The sequence below is a fragment of the Lichenostomus cassidix genome, chromosome 3 (assembly GCF_008360975.1).
Source record: "Lichenostomus cassidix isolate B80296 chromosome 3, HeHo_3.0, whole genome shotgun sequence".
NCBI classification, from domain to species: domain Eukaryota; kingdom Metazoa; phylum Chordata; class Aves; order Passeriformes; family Meliphagidae; genus Lichenostomus; species Lichenostomus cassidix.
This window is the reverse complement of record NC_139483.1, coordinates 52,711,447-52,733,381: the sequence shown is the minus strand read 5'-3', so window position 1 is coordinate 52,733,381 and position 21,935 is coordinate 52,711,447. Positions and strand designations below refer to the sequence as shown.

Sequence of the window (21,935 nt, the reverse complement as noted above, 5' to 3'; positions counted from 1 at the left end):
TCCACCAGTGCTAACCATATTGTCATCTGCTTCTTTCTGTCATCTCTGACACAGGAAAGAAACAGCTCAGAACTAAGCAATCTGTGGTACTTGAATACCTATTCTCAAAACAACACAGCATGAGGATTTCAGAAATATTCAGAATAATGGCTTGACGATAAGAGATCCAGGGTACACATTACATGAATACCACTTTTCAAAATGGCACAGCAGGAGGATTTCAGAAACACTTAGCTCCTCCTGCTCCTTGAGGATCAGTACAACATACCCTGTTGATAGAGCAAATCAGCCAAGAAGAGCTTCGTGTAAAGGAACTCTGATTTTTTGACAGGTTTTTTGCACATGCACACCTCAGAAGCTTCCAGCCTACTGGAACAATTTGCCACTCATAATTTCCTATTCATAAAACCCTATAAGAAACCTTTCAAAGTTTGCTACTTTTCTTCTTCTCCATGCTGAGAGGGTGATCTCAAAGCACCTCTTACATGAGGATACTTTGAAAGGGTGAGGGCTATGGTACACATTGCCATACAGTACATGAAAATTTATATAGTATGCAAAAAAGGGCAAAAAGGAGTGGTTTCTGCCGTGTCCTTCTGCCCCAGCTGCACAGGAAATTTGTGCACACTTCCAAAAACACAGGGCTGCCATCTGCAGAGGTGAGGGATGATGAGTCACTGTCCATCCTGATATAATTCTTGGGGCAATAAATTCCACCTCTGAGTTTAGCCTGTTTTCTTTGACCCCTGGGAAGAGGAGTTTGAGCAGTTTGAAAAGTACGAAAAGGCTTTGGTGCTGGAAAAGATGAGTGGCAGGGAGTTTCTATTCTCAGTTGTGATGTCCACATTCTCTTTACATGGCCAGGGTTTCCCTCCATCTGGGAACTGGTTCTCCAGTCTGGTGAAAAAGTATGTGGTTTGCAGTAGCTTGTAGCGAACATGCTTCAAGTGTGTTTCATATTGAGCAAAATACTGCTTTGATTAGCCTGCTCTTGCTTGGTATCTTCTTTTGCTGTACTGATCTCTAGGAGAGAAGAGGAAAAAAAAAAAAAAGATAAAAAAGGAAAAAAAGAAAGAAAAGAAAAAAGAGAAGAGAAAAGAGAAGAGAAGAGAGAAGAGAAGAGAAGAGAAGAGAAGAGAAGAGAAGAGAAGAGAAGAGAAGAGAAGAGAAGAGAAGAGAAGAGAAGAGAAGAGAAGAAGAGAAGAGAAGAAAAAAAGAAAAAAGAAAAGAAAAGAAAAGAAAAGAAAAGAAAAGAAAAGAAAAGAAAAGAAAAGAAAAGAAAAGAAAAGAAAAGAAAAGAAAAGAAAAAAGAAAAGAGCACTTCTGGGTAGGGTGATTTCTCCAGACTAAATCCATTCAGGATGAGCCCCTGCACAACATGGTCTAATTAAAACTCTCCCAAGAATATTGTGTGAAATGACTAATTCAGAGAGCTTCACAATGTTTATGAAGCCAGGGTCCCATATCTGAAACATGCCCCTACTTTTATCTATCACAGGGGCTTTTTGGCTCTGACTACTGCTTTCTCTGTGTAGGTTTTAGATTTCCCTGGCACTAATGGCAGCGATGTCTGCACAGTTGCATTTAAAGTTCTATCAAAGATATCCAATAATGAGAGCACACTTACAGGGAATTTCAAAGTCATCTGTAAAATATAATTTGGGGCTGAAACTCAGCAAGCTGAATCTCATCCCAGAAGCGAATTCTTTTGTAACATTAAGGGGATTTGGGGTGAGGGGGAGAGGGAAGAGAGAAAATTGCTGTGAAGGTGAACAAAAAAGTGCTTTGTGGGGAAGTGAAGAGACTACCTTCAAAGAGCTTAGAATCCCAAATATTGAAGAGAATATGTGTATAGACTTAAATCTGACAGACAATTTTCCCTTTGAAAGTCAGTTCCTGCTTAAGTTCACATCGAGTGTCAAGTGTTTGCCCTTCAAATGAAGCCGAGTAGTTATTTTTGAAGGCCTGCTCTTCACCGCAAGCACTAACTTTTGCTCATAATTAGTTAATTGTGTGCACACTCCATCTATTAAATAAACCCATAAGTGGGCTCTGAGGAGAAAGTCATATTTAGTTTTCTCACTTCCCACTCTTTTGGAGCTCCTCTGCGTGAGGCTGGAGTATCTGATTTATTGAGGAGTTCTGATCAAGAAGCTCACGCTGTACCAGTATGAACAATTAAGAAATGTGAATCCCTTACCACTATCAGTTCTGAAGGGGAAAAAATTAAAGGCACTGCAATTCTTCTCCCTAGATTCCTTCTGATGTTACAGAGATTCATGACCCAATACTTGCATACACCAAAATATGACCCTAACAAAACCGTGGTAATAACTGCGAGCCTGCGAGTTCCTTCCCTTAGTTTTGAAATCACAGTTTGACTGAGAGAAACAAACCAAAAAGCACAAACCAGAATTACCATAAGCAAAAATGGAAATGTGAAGAGGAAACACCAAGTAAAGTCACATCAGGACAAAATTAACAAATCATGACAGAGGACTTTTATACTTTCCATGCTGCATTGACTGGGAAAGACAGAAAGACTTGATCAGTTAACAACAGCAGCAGATGGCCAAATGGTGTTGGCCAAGAAGTCAACAAGCCTACATTTCCCACACAGAGTGGTGTGTGGGATCAGGCCTTCAGCAGGAAATACTCTGGTATTTGGGAGGCAGGCAGCTGTGCACAGCTGTGTCCATGGCAGGAGCATAGGAGCAGCCTTACCTGTGCTGACCTGAGAGCAGCACTTGCTGTAATTTAGCAGAGCGGTGATTTGACTGCCCTTTGCTCCCTGCAAGTGCCAGGCATATTGTTACAGCTGTTCCACACACAAAGGCAAAGCAGGGAAAAGGTTGGTTTTCCAAAGAGAGCCATTTTGCCTCAGCCCAAAAAAACCAAAAACAAACAAACAAACAAACAAACAAACAAACAAAAAAAAAAAAAAAAAAAACCAAGCCATTGGATGGGCTTCCCATCTATATTGGAAAACAGAGAGCAAACTCTTGGTTTGCTAACCATGCTAACCATCTCCAAAGCCCTTCCATGCACTTCCAGTTCAGGACTGAAGGCAGGTACCATTGCTGCGATGGATGGCAGCACCTCTGACTCCTGGCAGAGATTGCTCTGTGAGAGGATGAATCAGGCAGCAAGCAAGCCCTGCCCCTTCCCCACGGAGCTGCACTCTCTGACAGCTGCCAAGACCCTTTCCGCATACAGGGAATTAAGTTTCACAGACGCCTGTGAGTTCAGTATTGCATCTATTCTGAGAAATTGATTATATCCAGGCCAAGGAGAGCAAGGCAAAAACATGCCTGGAGATCTGCCCAAGGTCACATCGTTAATCTATGGGAGAGCTTGAAATGGAGGAGAGATAGATCTGCTGGCTCCTACTCCTTTGATTAATAACCAAACCAACATGTCCCCTCTTACGCCCTGGTCTAAATCCAAGTTAATTAAACCAACTTTGGGTGTGAACATTATTAAATCAGTTGGAACCTGGCTAATGTCAGATTAACTTGCACCTGCAGATGTAGAGCCACCAGTCAAACTGCCATAACCTGTTTTGAAACAGAAATGCACGAATCGCCACAGTGGTCCCACTACCTTGTCTGGTTAGGTGTTGAATCACACCTCTGCAGACCAGTGCTTTGGCAGTTCTAGGAAAAGCTGTGCATGGAACAAGGAATGTATGAAAATAAAAGCCAGGCTATACCTAGTAATATAGGGCTAATACAAGGGGATATAACTGGCAGCTCTAAATTTTCAGTTGAAAGAGTTATCTCTGCAAAATATATAATATTGCAGCTGTAATTATTAGGAATTGGGATTATCTATTCAAACAGTTGAGCAGCCCGGGGAAGTAAGATGTGGAGGGAGACACAAAGTCTAATTAAACCAGCTGACCTAGTTGGGAAAAACAAACTATGACTCTCATCAGCCCTTCTTTGCGTCCGAAATGGAAGCCATAGTCTCTGAGATAAGAGCAGGCGAGAAACAATTGCTCTGAGTGATTGACCTTCCACAAAGCTACTCAGCAGAGTCATGATTTACGTGTGATACCGAGTGTGTAAATACAGATGCCTGAATCTCACTGTACATCTGTGTTGGCTTCATTTTGCTTTGCCTAGAACAACAAAAAAATGCAACAAAGCCACTTCTTACTCATCTCCAACATTGCCATGTCATGGCACCTGCTTGGTCTCAACCATCACCACTTAACAGCCTTCAGGTCAATGTTTCCTGGCTATGCTGATATGCCTTGTGGCTTAATTACAAAGGAAGCAGTGACTGCTTTAAAGAGAAGTTCCTTTGAGTAATTCAGTGGTGAGAGGAACCTGGCTTATATAAGCACTTGAAAGGAAATACCAGGTGCCAAGTGCTTTGGTCTAGAGTCTCTATTTTCCTGGCTGCGAGCAAAACATCGGAGGGAAGCCAAGAGAAAAGTCACATCAGTGCTCAGCATCATTCCTTGCTCACTCCTTTACACTGAAGATCCTTGTGGGTGGCAATTAGGTTCCCATCAGAGGTACATATTGCCAGAATTAGCCTCAAAAAAGTCTGGTCTTGCCATCAGAGGTTCATTAGCATACAAAATGTCTCTGTAAGTGAGAATTGTGTCAGTCGCTGATGCTGTGCTCCATTGTCTTCAGTGCTGCTGTGCACAAGCAGAACAGTTCACCCACCCTTACTCTGAGATAATTCACGCTCAGCTCATTGCAGTGATATGGAGAGAAAGACCAGAGAGTGAGGAGTTGTGTAGGAAGAAAGTGCTAAAACTTTATGCAAATTATACGCTACAAGCGTGAAAAACAACTAGATGGAAGCAAAAATCAAGATAAATAGGGGGAGGAGAATGGTTAATTACCTTGCACTTTGCAAGGACTGTGTTAGCCTCAGATAGGCTCTCCTCAGTGTGGGATAGATAATTCCCAACAATATCACCACAGTGCTCTCAGAAAGATAACGCTGAAAAGGGAAACCAATTTTAAGGAAAACAATGTTATTTAAAAAGACAGAGATTTCACTGTATGGTCATTTTGAAGTGGGCAAATTAACAATTAAAAAGACTCTCATGTGCCATAATCTCTGATTGTTTTATTTTAATAGCTATCTCAGTACAGAAGATTCTCTTCAGTAACTAGAGATCTCATTTCTGTTAATTTTGTGCAACTCTAAAGGAGTCACTGATGTTCATTTGTAACTTGCCATACAGCCCCTCCCCCATCATTGCTTCTTCTAAGAATATGTCTCTTGAAAGCACCCTGATTATCAGTGGAATTTCTCTACTTACTTTAAGCTTTTGCAATCCAAACTATAACTGCTGACCCGTTAGAAAATGGCCAGGAAAATGCATAACAAACACGACATCAGAAAACTATCCCCTTTTCCCAACCATGCTCCACACCGTTTCACTTTCTGGAAGCACGGAGAAAGACAAAAACTGCTTGTACAAACCTGCACTCAGACATCCATGCTCAGGAGGATAAATTTCAGCTTCTCTGACTCTCCAACACATCATTATTTGAGGACCATGACACATTTTAATAAAAAAAACTTTTTATGCTTACATACTGCTTAGACTAAGATGAGCTTAGAGATTGTCAGACCTTTACAGGTGTTTACAGACCTGCTTCAGTAGACTCATGTGAGTATAGACCTAAGTGTTTACTCATGCTCACACATGAAATCCGTGGTGGAATAAGAAATGGAACATCTCTTGCCAGAAGAGGACATTAACAGGCTAACATTAAAATGTCCAACTATCTAATGGTGATACCAACTTCCACAAACCTTCTCCCAGGAGTGTGTTACAGCAGCAGAGAGATATTGGGAACAAGCCCTTGCTTTGCAGCAAAATCACCCTATCTAAAAAAGATATTTCTGAAGGATCAAAAGAGGAGGGAACCCCACAGCCTCTTAAAATAAATACAGAAATCTACAGATACATATATACACACTGAATACTGTTCAATGATGAACTTGACCACTAGTGGCAGAGCCAACACAGAATCTGTTTTGAAACCAGTGGAAACAGCAGAGGTGGGTATGTGTTACATTCTGTTCAGAAATGGTCATTTTACCACTGCAATGGGCTAAATAGATTAATCAATAAGGGGTTAAAGGAATAACTGAACCATAGAGCTTTCTAGGCTGGTTACAGCCAATACATACACACAACTTTGGGGAACCTACCCCTGTTTCTCACTTTGAAACCTGACCTCACTGCTCTGGCTCCTGTTATGCAGAATGCTAATTATCCTCCAGAAATGATAGCGCAAGGCTCTGGGTATGCCCATGCTGTGGCTTGGGGGCATGGGTTTCAGTGCTTTAGACATCATTAGGGCAAGTCAAAGTTTTATCTGAAACTTTATAACATGAAAAATTACTGTCTCCCCAGAAATAAATTACCTCTTATACATTTTTCATTTTATAATTTTTTGGGGTTGTCAAGTAAAACAATTTTTCACTTTTCCAGTTTTTGGGCTTCTCTATTCCTTTTTCCTCTCGACTTTCAATCCATAGGAGCAAGGAAAATAGGCAGCTAAAACTAACATTTGAAAATACTTAAAAGGTGGTGAGGGAAATAATGAACAAATACCCAAAAGCTAAACAAAACCACTTTAAATTTTCTTTACAATTTCAAGAAGCTGACTTTTTAATTTTTTTTAATATTTGTGTTACACACATTGCCTCTTTTTTGGGAGCTCTGATCATATGCGTTCTCCAGACTCCAAAGTCATTAAACAAGTATTTCACTGCAAAACCTCTAACTGAGAAAAGTTTCCTAGCAAACCCATTGAAAGAAATGTTTTTCTCCATTCTGATCAAAAGGATGGAATCCATATATCCACTGAAAATGTATATATTTTCATGCACTTAAGGAAAATAAATCTATGTATATTTGCTTATTTTATTTCCCTTACATAATATATTATCAGAGGATTAGGAACAACAGAAGAAATAAAATACAAAATGCAGCTAAGGATCACAAAATATTTTAGAGAGTTGAATGGGAAAAATTTTTATCCCCTTCTATAAATGAAGCTGTTGAAGCACAGAGAAGAAAAGCAGTGCACTGGAGTCAGTGACTAGCCATACCTCTTAATTCCTGCCACTAATTGCTGTCCATTAAACCTCATCCACAGACAGGGTGTTCAGGTCTGGGTGGAAGAAGCATCCCTTGGCATTCTCCCTACTAGGCAGACATGAAAACAAGTTATGTCTCCTGGGAAACTGCTGCCATTGGAAAAAGCCTTTCCAAGCTGGAAAGAACAGAAGTATGACTGGGATTTTCATCCAGAACAGGAATAGTCAGCAAATCTGACATTGTACCAGTCTTGGGAATGGCTTTGCTGGCCCTTGGAGCACAGGACAAATCCCAGTGTCCATCTACCAAGACCTTAGTACTGCAGTCAGAGCCCCAAATAAGAAAAGACACAGTTTTGGCCAACTACTAGACAACTGGCTGTCCAATGATCCAGAATCCTTTTTCAGAGAGACTTTGGTATGCTAATTCATACCTTGCAGCTCCAACTCCATACCAAAAAGCTGCGGACAATAATCATTCTCCTGTTAATGAGAAATAGTTTGCTATTTCGCCAGAATGAGCCCAGCAGGAGAGCCAGGTATTATTAGCACCACCTGGCAGGCTAACTTCATGTGCCTGCAAGTCCAAGAACAAGCAGTGATGCCAACACACTACCACTTTTCTAAAATGTGTGGCTGTACAACTCTAGTGAGCTCCCCTGCCTAGAGGGAAATAACTTTGGAGAAATAAGTGTTCTGGCAAACAGGGGAGCATGCCCCAATTCATCACACCTAGCAGCTAAGACAGTCCCTGATATCCAGCATATTTATATTGTCTTCAGACACTGAAACTCAGCATTACAGAATCACCTATTTGCAGGGGACATACAAATTACCCTCAAAGGGAGAAGTCTGACTTGATGGTCAGGTCATACAAAGGTTTTGAAGCATTTCTTCAAACTCATTCAGAAATCCAGATTCAACAGTCAGCTCTCAAGGACATTGCTTAGCTTTGAGATATGCCCTGAAGTACTACAGGAGGTCTAGAAATCAATGAGTAGCTTGAACCACATTGTAAACACACTGTAGGCTTTTTTCACCTGTGACAGCTATATGGAGGATAATTTCATATTACTTAAGTGCTTCAGAACAATCATGTGTGAGAGGATGCAATAATGTGAGAATTGTTTATACAAAACCACGGAGCAGATTTCAGCATTGTAAGATACATATAAAGTATTTCTCTCTGCTGATGAGCAATGCTGCAAGCAAAGCTGCAGTTCCTACACCTATATTGTGTATGTGTATGTCAAGTAAACGGTGCTGGTAGGACTGATGGGTGGTTTCAGGAAAGCATAGCCATCTCCTGCTTGCACTGGGCAGGAGGCAATTTTGGGTCATTTAGAAGAGAGGAGGAAAATGGGACACAGTGAAAAGAAGAGCAAGACTGTACCTTCCACTGGTGTTTCTACCTTTCAAGCTGGACAGGGATTTTCCCTCTCTTCCCATGTGTGGGGGACCCTGGGAACCCAAAGTACAGCAGGCCACTTCAAGGAATAGCCCATGGAAAATTTCAGCCCCCTTGGAAAGGCCAGCAGGATCTGATTAACTGAGCAAGAAAAGTGAAAGCGTGTGTGTCACCTGCGTTAGCCTTGCTCTTGTATTTATATCTCCTATATTCACCTATCAGCAGGAAATCTCTTTTGCTACTGTACAAAAGAAATTTCATTCTGCTTTGTGGTTTTTATGACTTATAGCACGATGGTCCTCCCTCAAACAATGACAAAAACCCTCCTAAACTATATTGCTGGGTAGGATTCAAGGAACACTGTGTTGGAGGGATATGTATGCCTGTGACACCTGATAGGAAGAGATATATATTTTTACATTTGTAGGATTTGTAAGGCACAATTTGAGAAGGATCTGTTTCTATCAGTTGTTACCAGTCAGCATCCTAAAACACAGACAGTAAAAGCTGAACAGGATCCCAGTAAGGCCTACAGCCCACTCAAGGAATAAGTTTGCAACAATTACGAATTTTACTTTAAAAATCTTAATAATTCCTTTTTTATAGAGAAATTTGTTGCCACTCTTAGCTCTAGGTCAATGGGGTTTTTTTTAAATTTGAAATTAAAGAAAGAATAACTAGATGAGGTGGTGAAATTCATTGAATCACTCATTCAAAATGTTTCTGTGGTGAAAAGCTGCATCCCACCGCTCCTCAATCCAGCACTGCACACTAACTTGACAAGTATATGGTGCACACAGCAGTCCCTTATTGCTCAATTTCATTTCCTTATGGTGTGTGGTTAGCAAGCAATAGCCAGGAGATGCCATCCCCCTTAACTCACTGTAAGTAGCAAAGCAAATTCTCCTCCCTTTATGTCTTGTTTTAAAGGCGAACTCCTTCAACTCCAATCAAACTAACTGTTCACAAGACACTTTGATCCCCAGCATGTACTCCCAACACATGCTGAATAATGCCAGATTTTGCTCCCATAAACAAATCCCAACAAGTGCCACTGTACTGTCTCCAGTCTTGTCTGACAGTAGTCAGCCCAGGCAGGATCTGAGAGTCATTTCACTTCACATGCAGCTCTCAGTGAATGCCACCATCTGCTTTTAGGTGGTTAAACAACCTCTACATTGGGTCTGAAAATATCCATCAAATCCTGCAGCTTCTGACATGGGACAATTTCAGCTTTCTGCTACACCAGCCTTGGCCAACTGTGATAGACTTGCTCTAGACTTACACGAGTGGGAAAGGGAAGAAGTCTGATATATGGTGGCTTCCTTCAGAAGGGGTCAGGGCCAATGTCCTTCTGCACTTGGCCCCATGCACAGACCCTCATCCCCTAAATTCCACTGACACTGAAAGGGAGCACATGGTGACCTGGGATTTTCACTTTCCCAAGTCTGAAAAAAAAATGCAAAGAGCAAGGTGGGGCAGGGAATATTTCTAACCTACATCAGCTTTGTCTCCCCATATCAGCCTATAGCTTGAAAACTCCATCCAGCCCATGGAGAAACTGAGACAAAACAACAAAGACATCTAAACACTCTTTATGGGCTTCACAGTAAATATTTTTCCTTCACTTTCCAAGAGTCCTGTGAAGACCTAGCTTTAATCAACTCCTTGGACTCCTTCCTATCACGTTGCTAAATAGGTCAGAGCTGGGGACCAGCTACACCTTGTTCCTGCAGCCTTTTCTTCTGCTGGATCAGGAATGCTCTATGGTGAAGTGGCTGCCATAGCAGCCTTGTTAAACCACTCCCTGGACATGCCATTCAAACAGCGTCCACAGAGATAGGAGTGATTCGCTAGCATCTCCATGAACACTGATGGGATTATACTTATCTATGAATTAATTTATCATTTTTATTTTCTGGTGTATCCAAAAATACAATACTGATGACAGTTGGTTATCATACCCAAGAGCAAGAGGTGATACAGGCATCTATAGTAACTCTGACATCATTCTCCAGTATCGCCAAAGAGTGAATTATGAAAATTATTCCTGGGCATCAGTATTCTCCAGATGAAGAAATCACATAATATGTCCAAAACTAGAATACTGCAGTAATCTTCAGACTTTTCAGATCAGATTGGTGTTCTAAATATGCTTATTTTCTAACTTTTTGCTGCAGAGGGGTGACGATAATTGCGTGCTCATAGATTACAACCCAGATGTGGTTGCTTACGGTACTTTTCAGCAGATGCAAGGGATAGTTAGAGGCATCAGCTTTAGCCCAGCAGAGCTGTAGAAATTAGGACTGGCTTCTTTGTAGGAATTTAGATGGTATAAATATCCACAGGTAACAGGTATTTATTTCTACGCCTGCAGGTAAAAACAAGTGGTAATAGTAATTGCAAAGCAATACATTTCTAATTGCAATAGATCATACCCTTCAAGGTTAGACTTCAAGATTAGTTTCTGAGTCCTGAAGCATACTAAACAGTTCTTCCAGCAAGATACACTATGCTTTCAGCAACATAAAAGAAGGAAGTATACCATACCTATTTAAAAACACACCCACATGAAAATGAGTTTTACACTGCCACATACCAGCTATAGAAGCTTGCTCAGATAAAATCCTAATGAAGAAAAAGGTGTTATTTGTTTAGAGTGTTGCTGACTGTATGGCACTGCCCACTGTACCTCCATGTCATCACCAGACATGGGACAGAATTGGCCTCCTGACACAAAGGTGCACAGAGAAACAGCCACAGCACAGGTGCTGCCCTGCTCAGTCACCACACACAGACTTTGCTGACAGTTGTACGAGGACCAGAGCCTGCTGCCAGCAAGAGCTCAGATCAGAGTGCAAGAGCTCAGTCACTAAGCCAGGGCCACTTGTACTCTCCATGGACCACTCCTAAAAAAACACATACACCTGAAGCATAATTTTTAACTTGTACAATCTGCTTTTGTGTTTTTGTAGGGGTTATGAAATAAGCAGTCCTTTTTTGAAAACTCCAGGAGAAAGACTCCTTAAGAATCTATTTATTTATTTATTGTTTTGTCCTACAACTGCAAGCCTTATATACCTTACTAAGATTTTCACCAGGGTTATCATTTGAGGTTTTCATTTAAGTACTTCTCAGAACTAAAAACCAAAATCTTCCTTCTCTTGTGTTTACACCCTCCCAATTTGTCCCTCAGACAAGTGCTTATTAAGCCAGCTTAGCTGAAATATTTTTGCCCACTTTTGGTTTTTTTCTGCACTCCTTCAAACTCTCTTCTGGAGAACCCATTGTCTAGAAAAATGGCATCTTGTACCAACAATTAACTATGAGAAAACCATGACAGAAACCCAAAGCACATTGTTTTGAAGCACAGGCCTAGTACCACATTACCCCCTTGCATTCTATAACATCAGACTGTGCCTCACATGGTGGGAAAGTCCTGAGGTACTGGGCATTTTTCAAGAGAATGAATGATGAATCACAACAATTTTAGGCAGAGCCAGAACACAGCTTAGCTGACGAGAGAAAATAAAACTCAACAGACCTGTAACTCCCAGGAAGCACTGTCAGATGTGGACTCAAGGGAGAAAGAGGCACAGACAGTAACAGAGACTCAAGTGTTTTTACTGCCCTACTGGCTTCTGTTTTTCCCCTCTCCTGGCCTTGCCCTGGTGCCTCGTGTTCCACCCTTATGCTGACAGCTCACACTCCCTTGTTGCTGCACACCACTGCAGCCCCTTGCTGGCTCCTCTGGCTCAAAAGGCAAGTTGAACCCAATGCAACAGCTCTGCAGAAGTTTGTGTCAAGCTGTGCATGTGCACACATCTGTATGTCTGACACACCTTCCCACCTTGGATGCCTCTAACACAAGGCCAATCCCTGCTGCAGGACTCAAGGCAAAGGGCATGTCCCTGCACGGGGGAGCCAGCAAGGCTAAGCCATCCTGGTGCCTTACAACTACATGAACAGGGCAGAGTATCTCCACCAAAAATGTTTCTACATTCAAGCATACACTTCTTTGAGGAAACACCATTTTCTATGGAAAGTACCCATTGCAAATAGGGGCACTTTAGCCAAAATCCATTTTTCTATAACATGGCAAATTTCCACTCAGACCTACTCAGATCTTATTGACAGGTCTCAGACTAGGCTTTCAACTAATGCCTTCAGGCTGCATCTGCAAGGACTCTGTTTACACTGTGGAGTCAGAGTGTCAGTGCACCATCACATCAACTGTATTGCTCTTCTCTGGACCTGGCCCAGGTGTGTGCTCTGGTCAAGTGCATGTAAGGCTTCTCTGCAGCTTCCAGACATCCCAGGAGAACTGTGATGGGGAAATAAGTGCTCTTCAGCTTACTGGTGATATCCAAAGGGATGAAGGGGGAAAAATTGGAGGAAAAGGAGACACCAAAACCTTCAGCACATTGTGTTGGCCCAAGACAAACAGAGACTCCCTTTTGATACCATCTCCCACAGTTCCCTTCTGGACAAAATGTCCAGCACACAGATGGATAAACACATCATGCAATGGCTGTGCAACTGGCTCACCAGTCAGGCACAGAGGGTTGTAGTGAATGGGATGACATCAGACTGGTGACTTGTCATCAGTGGGATTCCACAAGGCTCCACCCTCAGCCCTGTGCTCTTCAACATCTTCATAAATGACTTAGATAAAGGACTGGAAAGGACACTGAGCAAGTTCACAGATTATACAAAACTGGGAAGAGCTGTTGACTCTCTCAGGGGCAGGGAGGCCCTGCAGAGAGACCTCAGTAAATGAGAGGTCTGGGAAATCACCAGCTATGTGAAGTTCAGCAAGGGAGAGTGCCGGATTATGCACCTGGGACAGGGCAACCCTGGATGTGTGGACAGACTGGAGAATGAGAGGCTGGAGAGCAGTGCCATGGAAAGGGACCTGGGGGTCCTGGTAGATGGCAAGTTGATCATGAGCCAACAGTGCCCTGGCAGCCAGGAGGGACAAGCATGTCCTGGGGGGCATCAGGCACAGCATCGCCAGCCGGGCAAGAGAGGGGATTGTTCTGCTCTGGTGCAGCCTCACCTCAAGTGCTGGGGGCAGTTGGGGGTGCTACAATGTAAGAAAGACATTAGGCTATTAGAGAGTGGCCAAAGGAGGGCCATGAAGATGATGAAGGGCCTTGAGGGGAAGCAGTATCAGGAGCGACTGAGGTCACTTGGTCTGTTCAGCCTGGAGAAAACTGAGGGGAGACCCCATTGCAACCTACAACTTCCTCACAAGCAGAACAGGAGAGGCAGGCACTGATCTCTTCTCTTTGGTGACCAGTGAGAGGACCCCAGGGAATGTCCTGAAGCTGTGCCAGGGGAGGTTTAGGTTGGATATTAGAAAAAGGTTCTTCACCCAGAGGTTGGCTGGGCACTGGAACAGGCTGCCCAGGGAAGTGGTGACATCACCAAGCCTGGTAGGGTTCAAGAAATGCTTGTACAGTGCTCTCAGGCACATGGTGTGACTCTTGGGGGTGGTCGTGTGCAGGGCCAGGAGTTGGACTCCATGTTCCTTGTGGGTACCTTCCAACTCAGCATATTTTGTGATTCCCTCAGGGCACCTCCACAAGTGGCAGCAGATCCCAGCACAGGCAGCATCCATCATCACCATGGGGCAGGCATGTACTCCCTCCCGCTTCTCCTCATCTGCTTGGGCAGTGGGCATTACTTTTTTCTCACTCACCATGACAATTTGCAGATATTAAATTATACTCAGAAGGGCCTATAAAATACAAGCAAAGCCAAATAAGAAACGTAGCTTAAAATTTATCTTTAAAAAAAAAAAGGAAACAAACAAACTGCTATAAAGGCTATGGAATTAAAACAATGTCTTTTCCCAGGTTCATGCTGAGCTCTAGGTGCATGCAACATTTCATGCAAATCAGATGTAATTTACTGTGTGATTTGTTTCTTCAATAAAAAAGTGAGAATATGGAGAACAATAATTTTCCTACATTTTAGCTACACATTTCTCCATAAATAGCATAACTATTATAATGACTTCTCACATGAGCTTGTAGAGTGATTGCCTCTGTGTGAAACACAGGCAGATCATTTTTGTATTGTGCTCAGGATGCCTCAGAGTTCAGTCATAAGGATATGTGTGTATGTGCACAAATACACAAGCACATTTAAGTTACAAGAGATAGCACTATAAACATATATATATGTTTATATATAACTATAAACACATATGTTTAGCATGTGATGTATGATATACGATCTGTGTCCATGTTTGTGTCCGTCTGTGTATCAACCATTTTGTTCCCATTGCTGCTCTCGTCCAGAACCACCATATTGCCTCATACAAAATGGCATTGAACCAGCTCCTGGTGACAAACGTAGGGCTACAGCTACCACAGACTTCCCAAAAGTAAAGACTTTTCCAGTGCAAATGAGAGATATTTCATCAGTTGTTATGTGGGCATGTAGGAGTTGTCAGGTACAGAATTCTTCTGTATTTAGCAATACATGGCAAATAAATATAATGGTGTCAATACAACATGCAGGGCTGTTGCTAACCAAAGTCATTGCAAGGCATAATTCATTTCCCATTCCTCCTAATATCAAATTACATGAGAGGCAACAAAATGGTCAGCACGATTAGTCCTTCAGTAGAAAAAGGCCTGATTATCAGTTATTCCTTGAGGTATAAAAGAGGTATTGCAGTCACTTCCAACGGGAAAAGCAAAGCATTAATTTTTTTTCTTTCTCAAAAGCATTTTATTCAAATTACTGGTTTTTATTAAAAAAATTAATTAGGAAAAGTTAAATCAGGGCTTGGGATAAGGCAATTTTTGAAGAGAAGCACTTGTGAATATTTCCTCAAAGAAACCTCACCTCCTATGTTAGAAAAACAGGTACAAAGCAGAACAAGATGCAACGTTCTGAAATGCACAAGTTGCTTATTCCATCTCTAAAATGGACAAGTAAGTTTAGAGACAAACACACATATACATAACGTATATGAGTGACAATGAATTTTTATTATAAGCCTACATGGAATATAGAAGTGATAAAAATAGGTGGACAAATTGCAGTAAACTTCTGATATTATTATATATTTAAGTATTTTATTACAAATAGTTCTGTGGTGCTTACTTAGAAAACCCAGGTTGGGTGTAAGGTTTGGGAGGGGGAAGTTATTTTGGTGAAGTAGAGCAGTTATTTTCCCAGCTGAATAGTAATGGGAGAATAATAAATTCTTGATTGCATTTTCTTGCTTTTTTGACATTGTGTTTTAGATTTGTCATTTGTATATATTAATACATAATCAGCTTTGCAATAAATTCTGTTTGTGAAACCATTTCCTGATGGTCTTGATAGATTTGTACATAGAAACAGAAAGGCAGGCATCAGTAAGACAGGCCTATTCAAGATGTAAAAATGAAAAACTTAATCAAAAATACTGGGTTTATTTGTAAGTTTAACCAAAAAAAGGATGAATTTCAAGTTAAACAAGGGACCTGAAATATAAAATTCCCAACTAACATTTGCTCTGATCCCAGTATTTCAGTTTACTATAAAAGAGAACATAGGCAATGAAGAAATATTGATTATGACATTTTCCATCTGTAAGAAGGAGGATAATATCAAAGAGTAAATGTTGTGCCAGGTCTGCTAAAACCTGATGCACACAGAAACAGTGCTCGTGTCCTTTCAGTGATGAGCATGATTTTTCCACTCCTTCATTCATCATAGTTCCAACTAGCAATACAAGTTTTCCCCCTTGCCCAAGGATTTCCACTCTGGCTAAAATATTAATGATTTCAGACTTGCAGATATTTGGTCTTCTTGTATTTCTTGATTGGAATCTTGAGAAAACCCATCCAGATAAAGTTAAGGTTTCAAGCCAAGGCTTAAGAAAGTGATGTCTGCAGGAAGCATAAATAAGCAGCTTCAAATAGACATGTAAGTTTATGCAGCCCCTGCAGACCTACTAAGGTGTTATGAGGTCCTCAAAACCTGGTAACTTGTCATTTCCGCTCAGGAGCTCGTGGCTTCACTGTTCTCATGGATGAGAAACATGTCTGCCTCTCCCATACACCAAGCAGGTCAGCACTCCTCCTCTGCTTTCTTATTCTCCCAAAATGTTTCAAGCTCAAAAGCACAGCAGGGGATAACATTCTGGTTTGAGTCTGGGGCGAATGCTCAGAGTAGGAGCCATTTTTCCCTTTGCAGGATTGCTCTGCCAACCTACTTGGCGTGATACCACTCAGAGCAGGGCAAGCCTTTCACAGCCAGGAGCTGAGTCAGCTTTTCTATCATTCACACATTTTGCAAACAGATGAAGATTTTCTTCAGTGTCTTTTCCATCTGAAATTTTTCACAAAATCATTTTATATATGCAGTGCCTGTGGAAAGATTTTGTTGCATGTGTTAAAATTTTGGAACTCCAGCTCTTGCAATGGCATATCCTGCACACTGCATTTTCCTAGCTTGATTGGAGCAGTATGACTGTGAATTGTATTATCATTGACAAGGGCCAAATCAGAATCTGCTTCCTGCCAATAATTGACAGTGTGAACTGAAAATTCACTACTTTGTTGGAACATTTATACCAGCAAATTGGTTTTCAGGTGTGTTGCTGGTTTTCAAATGTTCCAGTAATGAGGAACATATTAAACATCTAGACTGATTTATAGGAAACGAACCCAGAACAGGTGTTGCTGCCTCAGTCCAGGCTTATTTGCTAACAGAATATGAATAGAAATGTTTTATAACAAACTTGAACATCATATGTGACAGGATACCTCAGTCCATCTCTCTCCACACAGATGGTTTTTCTTATGAAGCAATTTCTAGGTCTCAAGCTGAACGCTTTGTTTTCTGGGAAGAAAAAAATCAATTTGGGGGGTCCAATAGCTGGTAGACATTTTTATGATAGCTACAATGCAAGTATGTATTCAGAGAGATTTTTCAACACTACTGGAGTAGCAGTAAACAACTTCTTTACTGCCTGATAATGCAGAGATGCTTACTTTCATCAAAATAAATCTCGAACAGGTTTCAGTACTCCTCTGAAATGAGAGGTTCAGGGACTGGGACAGGAAGACCTTGGAAGGGAATGATACTTTATTGATTTACTTAGGTAACTATTTTCTTGGCAGTACTTAGCATGGGTGCAAAACACCTATTATATGGTGACTGTAATTTTTTATAGCCTTCATTTAAAATGATGAAGTGGTTATTCCATGCTTGGTAGGACTTTGTGTTTTGCAAGACACAAGCCTGCTTTCCAAAGTCTGCACAAGCCCTGTGAGCATTCAGCTACAGATTTTCTGCCATCTTTCATAATGTCTTGTGTTTGAAGTTTTATCTCTACACACCTCAAAAAGCACCTTCCCCATTTGTTTGTCCACACGAAAAGATGTCTCCATTCCACTCACTACATTTACAACTAGCAGTAAAAATATGTCCTCTGTAATATATTCAGTACAAAACAAATTCCTCCATTTTCCTACACACAGTTGATTCAGACTCAACTTACTCTCCTTACAAATCACAGTAAATCACAAAAAATGGGATTTGGGAAGTGGCCTACCACGAGCAGACATCAAAAAACCCTCTTCACCTTCCTTTTTGTCAAGGTATTATCCAGAAGAAAAAAACAGCATATGTCCAGGTAAGAAAAAAGTCCTGGAAATCACCAATTTCAATTCTGCAGAAGTTCTGTCAAATCTTATTTAAATGGTTAATTCTAGCACCCCAAAAACCAGTGTCACTGTCCCACGTGGACACCCTGCAGACAGGTACCCCTCTCTGTGCTGCTTCCCTACATCCCCAAGGTTGGAAAGGAGCAGGGCCACCGAGGGAGCAAACTGTTATCCTGTTGTAAATTTACCATCCCAACTGATCTTCATGATAAGCTGAATCCACCCCCTGCAAGTCCTTTCCATTGGTACTAAAGGAGCATCACTTGATGGAACCATGTGTTGTCACCTCCCGAAGCTCAGAGCAGACTCAGATTGTGCCACAGGAGCAAGAGGAAAGCAGGATGCATTTTTCATTTCCCAGGATTTTGAAATCTTCCCCTGCCTGTACCAGAAGGATGCTACTGTGTAAGTGAAGTAAACAAATCCAAGAGACACAAAGATTTTGTCCCTCCCTTGTAAAAAGTGGGCCATCACCCCACCTTTGGGTCTGTCTGAAGTACAGGTTCAACATGCAAAGTTTAAAAGCATTCCTTGTTGTCACCAGCTAAAGGAGTGAGACACTTAGGTGCTCATCAGCGCAAGGACATCATCCTTGTCCCCTCACCACTGTTGAGAGGGGTGCCCAGAAGGCATTGGCTGTTCCAGGCAAGGGTACTTTGTCTGGACTCGACCAAATTTCAGCTACAGTCAGTCAGGACTGGGATCATTTTGTACTGTCTCTCTGTCTTTGACTACCAATTTCACTATGAAGCTGAGAAAGCTTCTGAAAAAACCTGCTGCATCGCCACTAAAGAAGATTTTTAAGAGGTCATGGGCTAGCTCTGAATGTCATCACTGTCGGCTCTATGAGTGAATACATTTTTTATTTGCTTTCCTGAAAACAGAAAAAGGGGGAATAAATGAAGAAGCCAACATATGGATTAAACATTTGGCTGTAAAATAGCATCAAGATTAAATTTTGCCCTCTGGTTTTGCTCTATAGCTAAACGAAGTCCACTTAGGGTGGGATCAGGGAAAATACAAGACACCTAATAGCAAGCCAGGTGAGATGTTACTCGGTAAGCATTGTGCACTGCAAGTGTTACACAGAAAGATGAAATACTTGATTAACTGATTCTGGCAACCTGGCATACTGCAAAAGAAAAATTAACATACATCCTACAAACCCCAGCAATTACAATATGCTTTATCCAGATTTTTTTTTAATAACTGTAAAAAATAATTTGAGCATGGAATCATTACCAACAAGAAGACAAAATTATTAGCAAGCTAGCAAAAAAAGAATTAGTTGGTAGATACCATCATTACACACTCAGATGCTAGCAGCGGCTTTTTGAAATTACAGCTGATGGCACAAAGTTGAAGCTGGTGCTCTGGATAAATGTAGGTACTAATGCACAAAGATTTCCTACAGACTCACTTCATGCTTCTGTTAAACCATGACAGTCTGCCTGCCAAAAGCCCCCAGCTTTGGGCCACAGGGAGCTGCCCAGTGAGGCTGCCCCAACTCAGCCATCTGCCCAGCCTTGCTCCCTGGGAACAAGGAGCACCTACATGGATGTATTTTGTGGCACTGCACAGGTAACAGATAGATTTGAGGGTTTTTGTGCAAAGCACAGATTTGGGGCCTTCACGTCCTCTGAACCCACTCGGTTATGTGAAGCATCTGAACCCTTTCCCTCCTGCTCATCTGTGAGAGATGACAAAGAGCCAAAATCCTGCCATTCCCCGGGGTAATAGGACTCAGCATGACACCTCCAGACCTGGAAGTCATCTATTCCTCCTGCAGGGATTATCTGCCCTCGTGTAGTTAATGAGTTAATACTAACCATATGGTTGATTACAGCAATTATTGCAAACACAATGTCTAATGAAGGCAAAAGTATGGTAAAATAATTAGACTTAATTATGACATTCACATTTGAAATTATGTGTCACTTACCCTGCATGAAAGATGAAAAATTCCTTCTTAAATGGAGCAAATGTAAGCTTCCTCTGCATTTCCCAAAGCCAAGATTCCTGCAGCATTGGAGGAAACAGGGGGATTTGTGTATGAAGCCCCAAAATTTGAGACTACATAAGGCACCCAGGCCTTTTCTTTGGTCCATCCACAGCCTTTTGCTTTTGTGGGTGCCCTAGGTTACAAGATAGATGTATTTATTATTCTATTACCACCAGCTGTGGGGCATTAGCTGTTATCTCCTGCTATGACTCACCCCAATAACAGACAATGGGCAATCAAGAACCCACCCCATGACTCATGGACTTATCTCATCTATTGTGAGGTGCTCCACCCAGGAGGGAGGAGCCAAGCATTCCCACCTGGATATAACCTGGCTTTGGAACTGCCCAGGTTTGCCCTGTCTACTGGGTTCCCAGAGGGCAAGAGCTACCACTGGACCTTCAGCTGGAGACCAGACCTTCCACAGGATCACTGCTTCAACCTAACTACTTCACTTGGACTGCTACCATCACCCTGGCCAACAGGGTGTCAGGTTGTGTCTGACTCTGTCAGGTTTTTTTTCCTGTATTAGTGCACTTATTTTTAATTTTCCTATTAAATTTATAATCCTGATTTATGATTTTCCACTGGTTTGTTTTCAAACTGACACAGTGGTTAACTTTCCCTCCTCACCCAGTGCCCTCACAACTGGGCTGGAAGATTCAGAGGGCTCAGATAGGCAAGTTATTTCACACATTTGAACATAGTTCCTCAGACCAGCACAGCTCAGGAGGCTCTCTCAGGTCTTCCTTTTAATAGCAAACATGACCTGAAATTTCCAAGGGCAGTCCCATCTTCCACTACTTGAAGATCTCTTCCTTCTCCTTTGCTTCCCTAAGCAGTAGCCTGTGGCTGGAGTCAATTTTAATTTACAAGTAGCAGTCTCATTTTGGAAGTTTGTAACACATACTTACACATAAAATATTGGCTGCAGTGGGAGAGGGGAGAGGGGAATTTCAGGTTGGTGCATTTGTCACAGTGCTCAAAATTCCGGCTGTATCGATTTGCTCAATTCATTTTACAGTGCTATTTTCATTAGCTAATCCTGGGGAGTTGGCTGCCCTGTATCTATTAAATACACACTCATACACACATTCAGAGTGGGGGAGGACAGGTTTCATTAAAAAGCACCACAGACGGGAAGTATCCAAGTCACTTCCAATACATTATATTAGCTCAACTGGAGGTTTTCCTTAGAGTTCACAGAGTTCATGGTTAAAGCTTTTCTTTTGATGGCCTGAGTCATGCACTCCAGTATGTGCTTCATGATCGCTGCCTGCTAGCTGGGAAATATTTATGCTATGTGGCTTAAACTTCAGCATGAAAATTATTTTGACAAAATACACAGTAAGAGCTCTCGGTCTGCTTTACTTCATGTCAATATGAAAGTGCTTTTCATGTGGCCTCTTACTTTATTCTCTGTAACAGCTCAATGGGAACCTGCAAGGTTAATCAAGAACCTGTGTATGAATGGATGCTCTTCACATAACCTGAAGCCATTTTTTCTGTGTTAAGTCACTGATTGTAATTTACGAATAGCTGCTGTAGTGTTTTGTCATCCTTGGGAACATGTGCAGGCACATGGCACATTTTAGGGATGAAAATAATCTAATTTGAAACCAAAATTGCTTGGTACATACCTAGCAGGCTCTGGAGCCCATTTCTGCAGTGCTCACCCACCACTTTCTCCTACCACAAGCAACACTGACAGCTTGCAAATCACCTGGTCTGCTACAACACCAACAGCAGAACTGAACGGTGG

At 41.7% G+C, this 21,935-nt stretch overlaps 1 long non-coding RNA gene across 1 annotated transcript; it reads right to left on the bottom strand.

Moving 5' to 3' along the window:
• Positions 1 to 679: 679 nt before the first annotated feature.
• On the bottom strand, positions 680 to 20,300 carry LOC146439712 (uncharacterized). The gene is made up of 3 exons (XR_014851295.1): positions 20,114 to 20,300; positions 14,039 to 14,237; positions 680 to 1,023 (listed from the first exon to the last, which is right to left on the bottom strand). It is a non-coding gene; the product is annotated as an uncharacterized LOC146439712 (long non-coding RNA).
• Positions 20,301 to 21,935: the final 1,635 nt, after the last annotated feature.